Source organism: Macaca mulatta, chromosome 10 (genome assembly GCF_049350105.2).
Source record: "Macaca mulatta isolate MMU2019108-1 chromosome 10, T2T-MMU8v2.0, whole genome shotgun sequence".
Lineage (NCBI taxonomy): Eukaryota > Metazoa > Chordata > Mammalia > Primates > Cercopithecidae > Macaca > Macaca mulatta.
In genome coordinates this window covers 40,320,001-40,330,000 of record NC_133415.1, presented here as the reverse complement: position 1 = coordinate 40,330,000, position 10,000 = coordinate 40,320,001, and positions in this window count along the sequence as shown.

Here is a 10,000-nt window from a genome sequence, read left to right as displayed (position 1 = left end):
ACGCGGGGAGAGGACAGGCCTTCCCCCCCCCCACGACGCCGACGACGCCCGAGACCACACGCCTCGGGGGAGGGCCGCAGCAGGCCCGGGAAGCGAGGCGCACCCGGTTGGGGGGGGCCGCGCGCCGACCCGATGCGGAAGAGCGGGCCGGGACAAGACGAGACGCCGGGCGAGGCAGGCGGCCAAGCGGGGAGGGGGGGGCGCCGGGGGACGCCTCCGGCGCAGTCGACCGCCACCAGGACGCACGCGGGGGTCTCACCGCCAGCAGCCTCCGAGCACGAAGGCGGCCCCGCGTGGCACCTGGAGCGGCCGACCAGGCCTTCAGCGATCCCTGCGGCTCCCCCACCGCCACGCCCAGTCGCACGCGGCCAGAGCCCCCGGAGCCCGCTTCCCCCCAACACGCACCGCAAGGCCGACCCAAACCCTCCGGGCGCCCACCGGGCCGCCACCGACCTGGCCCCGAAGGCGCGCGCCGTGGGGGTACGCGGACACCGGGCCAACCAGCGTGGCCGGCGGCGGCGACGCCCCCAGAAGGCGGAGCCGGGTTCGGGCCCAGACGGGGCGGCCAACAGCATAAAAGCCGGTGAGCCGCTCGGGGAAGAGAGGATCGGCAGGCGGCGGACAGGGAAAAGGAGCACAAGGCAGGCAAGGAGCCAGGGGGCCACGGAGACGAGGGCACGGGGAACCCGCAGGGGGCTAACTCGGGCAAGCAACCCTCAGGCGCGGCCGGGCCACCAGGAAAACACGGCCACGGGATCCCACCGCCACAGACACGAGGGCGGTCCCGCAGCGCCCCGCCTGGGACGCCGAACGGCCCTTGGGCAGCCCACCGAGCAACCCCCTCACGAGCCCCGGGTCCCGCCACCGGCGGCCCCAAAGCAACCTCAGCCACAAGCCCAACACCAGGGGCCACATGTCGCCCGTCTCTCGTCCGTCCCGGACCCGGTCCCGCTCCGGGAGACCGGCGCGCCGCCCCGTGGGGACGGCTCGCTCCCCAAGGACCAGGCGGCCCCACACCCCGCGCCACGCGAACGCGGTCATCGGCAGCGGTCGCGGCTCGGCACGGGAGCGGGCGGAGAGCCGGCTCACAGCGGAGAGCGGCGTCGCGCGCCAGACGGAGTGCCACGCGCACCCGCCGCTCGCAGCAGCCTTCCCATCCGCTAGGACGTCGGGCCCGGCCCAGCGGGATCCTCCCCCAACTCGGAAGGGGGAGGCGCGGGCCACAGTAGACGACGAGCCGCGCGCTCGGCCCCCGCCGCGGGGTCCGGCGGAACCCTCACTGTCCCCCCACCTCATCCCATCGAGGCGGGGGCAGCGGAGGAGGAGGGTTCTCTGCAGGCGAGTCGCTACGGCAGCGCTACCACAACACAGAGAGAGGCGGCGAGCCGGGGGATCCGGTACCCCAAGGCACACCTCTCGGATCGCTAGAGAAGGCTTTCTCACCGAGGGTGGGTCACGCTCCCCACCCGCCAGTCGCCCCTCGTCGGGCCCGCAGAGGCGCTCAGGGACGCCTGGGGAAGGGAGGGGGCCTGCGGCGCGAGAAGAAACCTGCGGCAACCTGGAGCGTTTGCGGTCAGGGCAGGGGCCCGGCCGGCGCGCGTGCGCACAGCCCCCAAGGCCCCCCGCCGTCCACCCACCTCCTTTCTGTGAGGCAAGGCGCCTCCAGTTAACCCACACACGACCGATCGGAGGCAGAACGGCAGCCCCTCGGCGGCCGGCCGGCGCACGCGTGGCCGGCCCGAGCCCACCGCCACCGCTCACACGGCCCGCGCTCCCCCGCCAGAGGGGAGCACGGGACGTGCGCTCGCCAGACCAGGCGGCGCCCTTCCCCGCGTGGGAGGGGCGCGTCTCACTCAACCGCCTCGACCCGCACAGCCAACGAGCTCCCTCAGGACCCACGCGCGGACACCATGGCGGCGACCGGAGGAGGGGGCGCTGGGGGCGGGAGCGACACACCACCGCTCGGCCTCGGGCACCTGAGAGACAGCCCGGGGCGCTCCAGGAGCACCGCAAAGGCCCAGGCGGAGCCAGCGCTCGTGCAATACCCGAGAGGGCAGCACGGCGGGCCAGCGGGACAGCACCCCCACCGCCGCGGAGGGGGGCGGCCCACGAGGCGACGACCACAAGAGGCGAAAGCGAGGAGTGCCTGCTGCGTCAGAGGACCCCCGCTGACCCACGCCGGACGCCACGAGGCAGACGGCGGGGTCGGGACAGCGAGGTCGGGCCGGGTTCCGCACCCCAGTGCCTCCCAACGCACCGCCCGCAGGCGGGGATGGGAGACGGGGGAAACCCCGCGGGCGGGACGAGAAGAACGGGTCTCATTCACCACGAATGCCCGCCCCTCGCCCGTCGCGGCTCGGTCCCGGCCCGGGAGAGCGTGACATCACCACATCGATCAGGGAAAGCATCCCCGGAGCAGGGTCGGCCAGCCAGCCACAGCCTCCCCAGAGGCCAGCGAGCAGATCAGCCTGGCCATCCCCAGCTCCAGGACAGGGGCGGCAGACAACCCGGCAGAGACGAGGAATGCCTGACACGCACGGCACGGAGCCAGCGGGAGTGGGGTTGTCTCGGCCGCCCCAGGTGCCCGCAGCGGGGAGCGCACGGTGGCAGGGTAAGCCCGCGCCACCTTCCCCGCCGCCCCCAGGTGGGTCAGAGACCCGGACCCAAGGCGGCACCGGGAGCTGGGACGCTCGGATGCATGAGAGACCGGGCACACGGGCCCCAGCAGGCGGCTCAAGCACGAGCAGGGCCGGCTAGCCGGGTCACCGGGAGGCCGAAGACCCGCGACGCATCCAAGAGACCCAACCTCTCCAGCGACAGGTCGCCAGAGGACAGCGTGTCAGCAATAACCCGGTGGCCCAAAATGCCGGCTCGGAGTGAAACATATACCTCCCCAGGAGACAGGAGGTCGAGTCACCGACCACGCCGCCGGCCCAGGGAACCCGCGACACGGGCATCTGTCCCCAAAATCGCCACCATCGCAGCCAGACACGGAGCACCCAGGGCCCTCTGGTCGACCCCAGGACACACGCCGGAGCAGCGCCGGGCCAGGGACGTCCTCCCGGCCACCCGTGCCACGCAGGGGCCGGCCCGAGTCTCCAGAGCGAGACTCGGAAGCGTTTCCGGCCGTCCCCTCGTACGACCGGGACACACGAGGGACCGAAGGCCGGCCAGGTGTGACCTCTCGGGCCGCACGCGCGCTCAGGGAGCGCTCTCCGACTCCCCACGGGGACTTGCAAACAACAGGTCACGGCAGAGGGACCGCTCCCCGGCACCCGGGGGACGAGGCAGGACGGTCCCCGGCTCCCCACGGGGACTTGCAGAAAAAATTCGGCCGCTGCCTCAGACGGCCAGGATGCGCGCGGGCCCGCGACCGGGCCGGGAAGGGTGTCCCCAGCCTCCCACCCCAAGCCCGGTGGGTCCCCGCGGGTCGCGGGTCAGGCCTCGGGAGCCGCGGCGTGCTGGTCGACCAACCCCGGCAGCCCCACACCCGGCTCTGGCCCGAAAGCGCAGCGACAACCTCTCCCCACATAAGCCTGCACGCCTGAGCTCTGACTCACAAGTGACGCGCCAGAGCTCTGGCGCGACCGGGACAGCCCGGCTGACGACCGCGGTCTTTCCGGAGCTCTGCCTAGCTCACAGCGGGGACGGTCCCCTCCCTCGGCAGCTGCCACCGCAGCTCCGGAAGCCAAGGGAACGATATAAAAGCGGCCGCCAGATGGAGTCCGACAACCGTCGCGAACGTCACCAAGACAGATCCGGATGGCAGGCCGGCCCGCGGACCGCAAAACCGAAACCGTGAGTCGAGAGACGCTATCCCGAGGCCGAAAACGCAGCCCCTGTACCCCAACCCCACAGAAACGGTCCCCAAACCCTGTCTCTGCATGGACCGCGACACAGTCAGAAGACAACCCACGGCGTGTGGATGTTCGGAGAGGCATCTCGGTGGGAGAAACAACAAGCAAGGACTCGGTCGCGGGTCGTTGAGGACACAGGGAGACACAGAATGCGTAGGCTCTTCCTGAATCCAGACAGAGAAGGAGGGAGGGAGGGAGGGAGGGAGGGAGGGAGGGAGGGAGGAAAGGCAGGCAGGCAGGCAGGCAGGCAAACATAAAGAAGGAAACAGAGAAAGAAAGAAAGGAAGGAAAACCTAAAGGAGAGAAAGAAAGAAAAGAGAAGAAAAGAGAAGACAAATATTAATATAAGTATTTCCATTTGTATATAGGTATAACATATAAAACTACATTAAAATAGAAAAAAATTTATATGCATACACATGAATGAACAGATAAAAATGAATAAACAAAAAATAAGATAACATAACATAAGCAAATAGGCCAGGCGCGGTGGCTGACGCCTGTGATCCCAGCACTTTCAGAGGCTGGGGGAGAGAGAGAGAAAAAAAATGAAAGAAAGAAAGAAAGAAAGAAAGAAAGAAAGAAAGAAAGAAAGAAAGAAAGAAAGAAAGAGAGAGAGAGAGAGAGAGAGAGAAAGAAAGAAAGAAAGAAAGAAAGAAAGGAAGAAAGAAAGAAAGAGAGAGAGAAAGAAAGACAGAAAGAAAGAAAGAAGAAAGAGAGAGAGAGAGGGAGAAAGACAGCGAGAAAGAAAGACGAGAGAAGAAAGAAAAAAAAAGAAAGAGGAAAGACAGGAAGAAAGACAAAGCAAGAAAGCAAGAAAACAAGACAGCAAGAAAGCACGACAGAAAGAGAGAAAGAGACAGAAAGAAAAAGCAAGAAAGCAGCAGAGAGAGAGAGAGAGAGAGAGAGAGAGAGAGAGAGAGAGGCGCGAGGCGAGGCGAGGCGAGGCGAGGCGAATCTACCTGCTTTCACTACATGTGGGGAGAATCAGGAAAGCCCCCACTAACAACAAGGCCTGAAGTGGAGCTGCCATCTGTGAAATCCGAGCAGAAGAGTCCACACGGGTTAAAGACACGAAGAAAGACAGGGAAACAACTGCTCAAAGAGAAGAACAATCTGGCCCAGCCAGGGTCTGTCTCCTGAAGTTGTGTGGGCAACGAGGGAGTGGGACGGAGGGAGGGAGTGGGACGGAGGGAGGGAGGGCCTCCGAGGCTCGTGTCAAACAATAAATGATAATAAAATAAAAGGAAGTTAAAAAAAAAAATTGCGCATCATTCGTAGCATCACTGACGCCTCGAAAGGCGAGAGGCATGTGTTTATGTCACTGTGGGACTGTTTTCTTTTTTCTTTTCTCTTTTTCTTCCCTCTCTTCCCGGAAACTCACTTTTTAATTATTTCATTTTCCTTTTCTTTTTTTTTTTTTAATTTTTAATTTTACTTTCATTTTTACTTTTATTTTTAATTGCTTGAGAGGTTGTCTCCCTCTCTCGCCCAGGCTGGTGTACAGTGGCGCGATCTCGGCTCACTGCAACCTCCGCCTCCCAGGTTCAAGTGATTCTCCTGCCTCAGCTCGGCCTCCCGAGTAGCTGAGATTACAGAGGCGCACGACCATGCCCGGCTAATTTTTGGTATTTTGACTAGAGACGGACGGGGTTTCACCATACTGGCCCTGCTCGTCTGACCACCTCGTGATCCAGCGATCCACCACCCTCGGCGTCCCAAAGTGCTGGGATGACAGGCTTGAGCCACCGCGCCGGGCCTAGTTATTCCTTTTATTTTATTTCTAATTTTTAATTGTACGTATGCACGTATGCATGTATGTATGTATGTATGTATGTATGTATGTATGCATGCATGCATGTATCTATCCTTTTCTTTTTTTTTGAGACGGACAGAGAGAGACAGTGAGAAACAGAGAGAGAGAGAGAGAGACAGACAGACAGACAGAGAGAGAGAGAGAGAAACAGACGGGGGGGGAGAGAGAGAGAGAGAGAGAGAGAGAGAGAGAGAGAGACCAACAGACAGAAGGACAGGCAGAGAAAGAGAGTAAGACAGAAGACAGACACAGGGAGAGAGACAAGCGGGGGGGGGGGGAGAGAGAGAGAGAGAGAGAGAGAGAGAGAGAGCTCCCAGACATCACGAAGCCGTTTCAATGACATATTCTCTCTGGTCTTTGTCTGGGGATATTCAGTTTTTCAACGTAGGCCTCAAGGGCTCCCAGATGTCCCTTTCGAATCTCTACAAAGAGAGTGTCTCCAACCTGCCTAATCAAAACAAAGGTGTAACCCTTTAGGATGAGTCCACACATCGCAAAGCAGTTTCTCAAATACATTCTTTCTAATTTTCATCTGGGAATATTAGGTGATTCACCATAGGCCTAAAGGGACTCCCAAAAATCCATTCAGAGAGACTGCCCAAAAAAAGTGTTTCTAACCTGATGAATCCAAAGAATGGTGTATCGCTAAGAGATCAATCTACGCATCACAAATCAATGTGACAGATAGCCTCTCTCTGGTTTTAATCTGTGGATAGTCTGCTTTCCAACGTAGGCCTCAATGGGTTTCCAAATGTCCCCTCACAGATTCTACGGAAAGCGTGTTTCCAACCTCCTGGTTCAAAAGAATTATCCGTTCGAGGTGAATCCACACGTCAAAAAGCAGTTTCACCAGCAGCAGTTTTTCTCCTTTTCCTCTGGGGATGTTCACTTTCACCAGGAGCCACAAAGGGCTCCCAAATGTCCCTTCGAAGATTCTGCAAAGAACTGCTTCCAATCGGCCGCGTGCAGCGGCTCACGCCTGTCATCCCAGCATTTTGGGAGGCAGAGGCGGGTGGATCACCTGAGGTCAGGAGTTCGAGACCAGCCTGGCCAAAACGGTGAAACCCCATCTCTACCAAGAACACAAAAAATTTGCCGGGCTTGGTAGCGGGTGCCTGTGATCCCAACTACTTGGGAGGCTGAGGCAGGAGAATCCCTTCAACTGGAAGGCAGAGGTTGCAGTGAGCCGAGATGGTGTCACTGCACTCCAGCCTGGGGGACAGAGTGAGAGTCTGTCTTAAAAAAAATAAAAACATTAAGAAAAAAATACTACTACTACAACAACAACAACAACAACAACAACAACAACAACAACAACAAAATGCTTCCAATCTGCTGAATCAACAGAAAGGTTTAACTCAGTAAGAGGAATCTACACATCGCTAAAAAGCAGTTTTACAGATAGCTTCTTGTTAGTTTTTATCTACAGTTTCCTGGTTTTCACCCTAGGCCTCGAATAGCTCCCAAATGTCCTTTTGCAGATTCTACAAAAGGGCCGCTTCCAACCTGGTATATCAAAAGAAAGGTTTCACTCTGTGAGATGAATCCACACACGACAAAGCAGTTTCAGAGACAGCTTCTTTCTAGTTTTTATTTGGGGATATTCGGTTTTTCACACTAGGCCTCAGTGGGCTCCCAAAGGTATACTCGCGGATTCTACAGAAAGAGTGCTTCAAACCTCCTCAATCAAAAATTAGTTGTAATTCGGTGCCATGAATCCACACATCACAAAGCGGTATCATAGAGAGCTTCTTTCTATTTCTCTGGTGGGGATACTCGGTTTTTCACAACAGGCCCCAGTGGGCTCCCAAATGTCCATTCTGCTTCCAAACTGCTGAATCCAAAGGCAGTTTTAACTCGGTATGATGAATCCACACGTCACAAAGCTGTTTCATGAAGACCTTCTCTCTCGTTTTTATCTGAAAACATAAGATTTTTTCACCATACGACACAAGGGTCTCCGAAATGTACACAGACAGATTCAACAAAAAAACCCTTCCAACCTGCTGAGTAAAAAGAAAGGTTTAACTCTGCGAGACGAATACACACACGACAAAGCAGCTTCACAGAGAATGGTGTTTTTTGTTTGTTTGTTTGCTTGCTTGCTTGCTTGCTTGCTTGCTTTTTGGTTTGTTTTCTTGGTTTTTTTTTTTTTTTTTTTTTTTTTTTTGGAGACGCACTTTCGCTCTTGTTGCTCAGACTGGAGCGCAATGGCGCCATCTCGCCTCACTGCGACCTCCGCCTCCCAGGTTCAAGCAATTCTCCTGCCTCCGTTTCCCTTCCCGAGTAGCTGGGATTACAGGCATGTGCCACCACGCCCGGCTAATTTTGTATTTTCAGTAGAGACGGGGTTTCTCCATGTGGGTCAGTCTGGTCTCGAACTGCCGACCTCAGGTGATCTGCCAGCCTCGGCCTCCCAAAGTGCTGGGATGACAGGCGTGAGCCACCGCGCCCGTACAATTGTATTGTATCGTATTGTATTGTATTTACATTGATTGATTGATTGATTGATGCTGCCTGATCAAAGGTCACTCAGGCCCAGTCGTCAAAGTGGCGATTTCCTAGGCAACAAGGAAGGGGGGAGCTTGGAGGTGGGGGCGGGGGCGGTGGAGAAGACACAGTTGCCCCAGGCTGTGCGCAGGCGGCCTGAGCTTCCTTCCTCTGTTGAGGCCTCCATTTTCAGAGTAACAGTGGCCGCTAGGTGATGCCCGACGTCTGCCAATGAGACTGTCAGCCCGGAATGAATTGGGATCGCCTGGAGGGGGAGGCGGGAGGGGGAAGGATGGAGGCCCCCACAGCACAGTGGGTCACCGCGCCCTTCCAGGCGATCCCCACAACTAATCGACCAGGGCCCCTGGGGGCACACAGCCTAAGACCCCAGCCATCGGATCATCTGGAACTTCTGTCCGAAGACGAGAGACGAGAGACCGACTGGAAATTCTCTCGGTCAAGGTCCAAACGTAAAAGAATCACTGACACAGACACCAGGACTAACTAAGACAATTTGTAAAAGTTTCCGTGTTTTGGGTGAATCCGCGTATTTCTGGATCACAAAATTACTGATTTTGAACATTGCGGTTTTTCCACTCCTTACGTGTACGGTCCTGTGATAGACAGACCAGGGGACTCCTCAGCTCAGAGTCCATGAGGCCAGAAGCTGACATCCTAAATTTCTATGTAGAATGAATTTCAGCAAGCCAGCCAAACACTCTGCCGTAAAACTGTCCGGAAGACAAGCGGTGGTGTTTCGGGGGCGGATTTGGGGGGGGGGGGGGAGCCGGGTGCGGTACGCTCACGCCTGTCATCCCCGCACTTTGGGAGGCCGAGGGCAGGCGGATCCCTCGAGATGGTGGCCATTGCACTCCAGCGTGGGCAACAAGAGCGAAAACTCCGTCCAAAACAAGAACAACAACAGAAACGTGAAGTGCCGTCTGCTGTTCTTTTTGCTTCCCACCCCGAGAAGAACAGAATACAGCTGTTGTCTCCCTGCCCGCCTGCCTGCCTGCCTGCCTGCCTGCCTGCCTGTCTGCGTGCCTGTCTGTCTGTCTGTCTGTCTGTCTGTCTGTCTGTGACAGGGTCTCGCTCTGTCTTTCGCCCAGACTGGAGTGCAGTGACACCATTGTGGCTCACTGCAGCCTCAACTTCCCCGGGGTTAGGGGATTCTTCTAAGGGATCCTACGGCCTCGGCCTCCCAAAGTGTTGGGGTTACAGGCGTGAGCCATCAGCACCCGGCCTGAGTTCATACATCTGGTCTCACTACGCCTTAACCACACGCCCGTGAAGCACTCAAGTCAAGAGAGAGTCGGCAAGAGACTTTCAGCATTCTCTCCCAAAACCAGTGAGGTGGATGGCGGCCCTGTGTTTCCCAAGCTCCTGTGGTTTTAAGTGGCCACGCGTAGAGGATAGATAGATTTAAAATGTTTCCAGAGAGGCGCAAGCCACAGTCATTCAGGACATCCGAGCGCGAGATGGGGTTTCTGACAGCGACTTAAGGGCCAGGGAGGGCCAGAGTCTGCCGAGGCCCTCGTTCCAGTGGTGGGGCCGATGGAACCCAAGGCTGAGGGAGCCAGCAGTCCGCACAGAGAGAGCTCCAGCCCTAGGCCCCACCGTGCAGACCGACTCAGAAGGAAGAGAGTCCCTCATCCTACATACGTCACATCCCTCCACTGAACTTGGGAGCGGATCCGTTTTCCAAACATGAGGTGACTCTCGGTTCGAAATGGATCACAAGGGGCCGGGCTTTCCAGAGTCGGCATGATAAAGCAGTCATTCTGTGGCACAGAACGAGGTGTGGCTCTTATCTAGACTCCGCAGTGAAAGCCAGTGA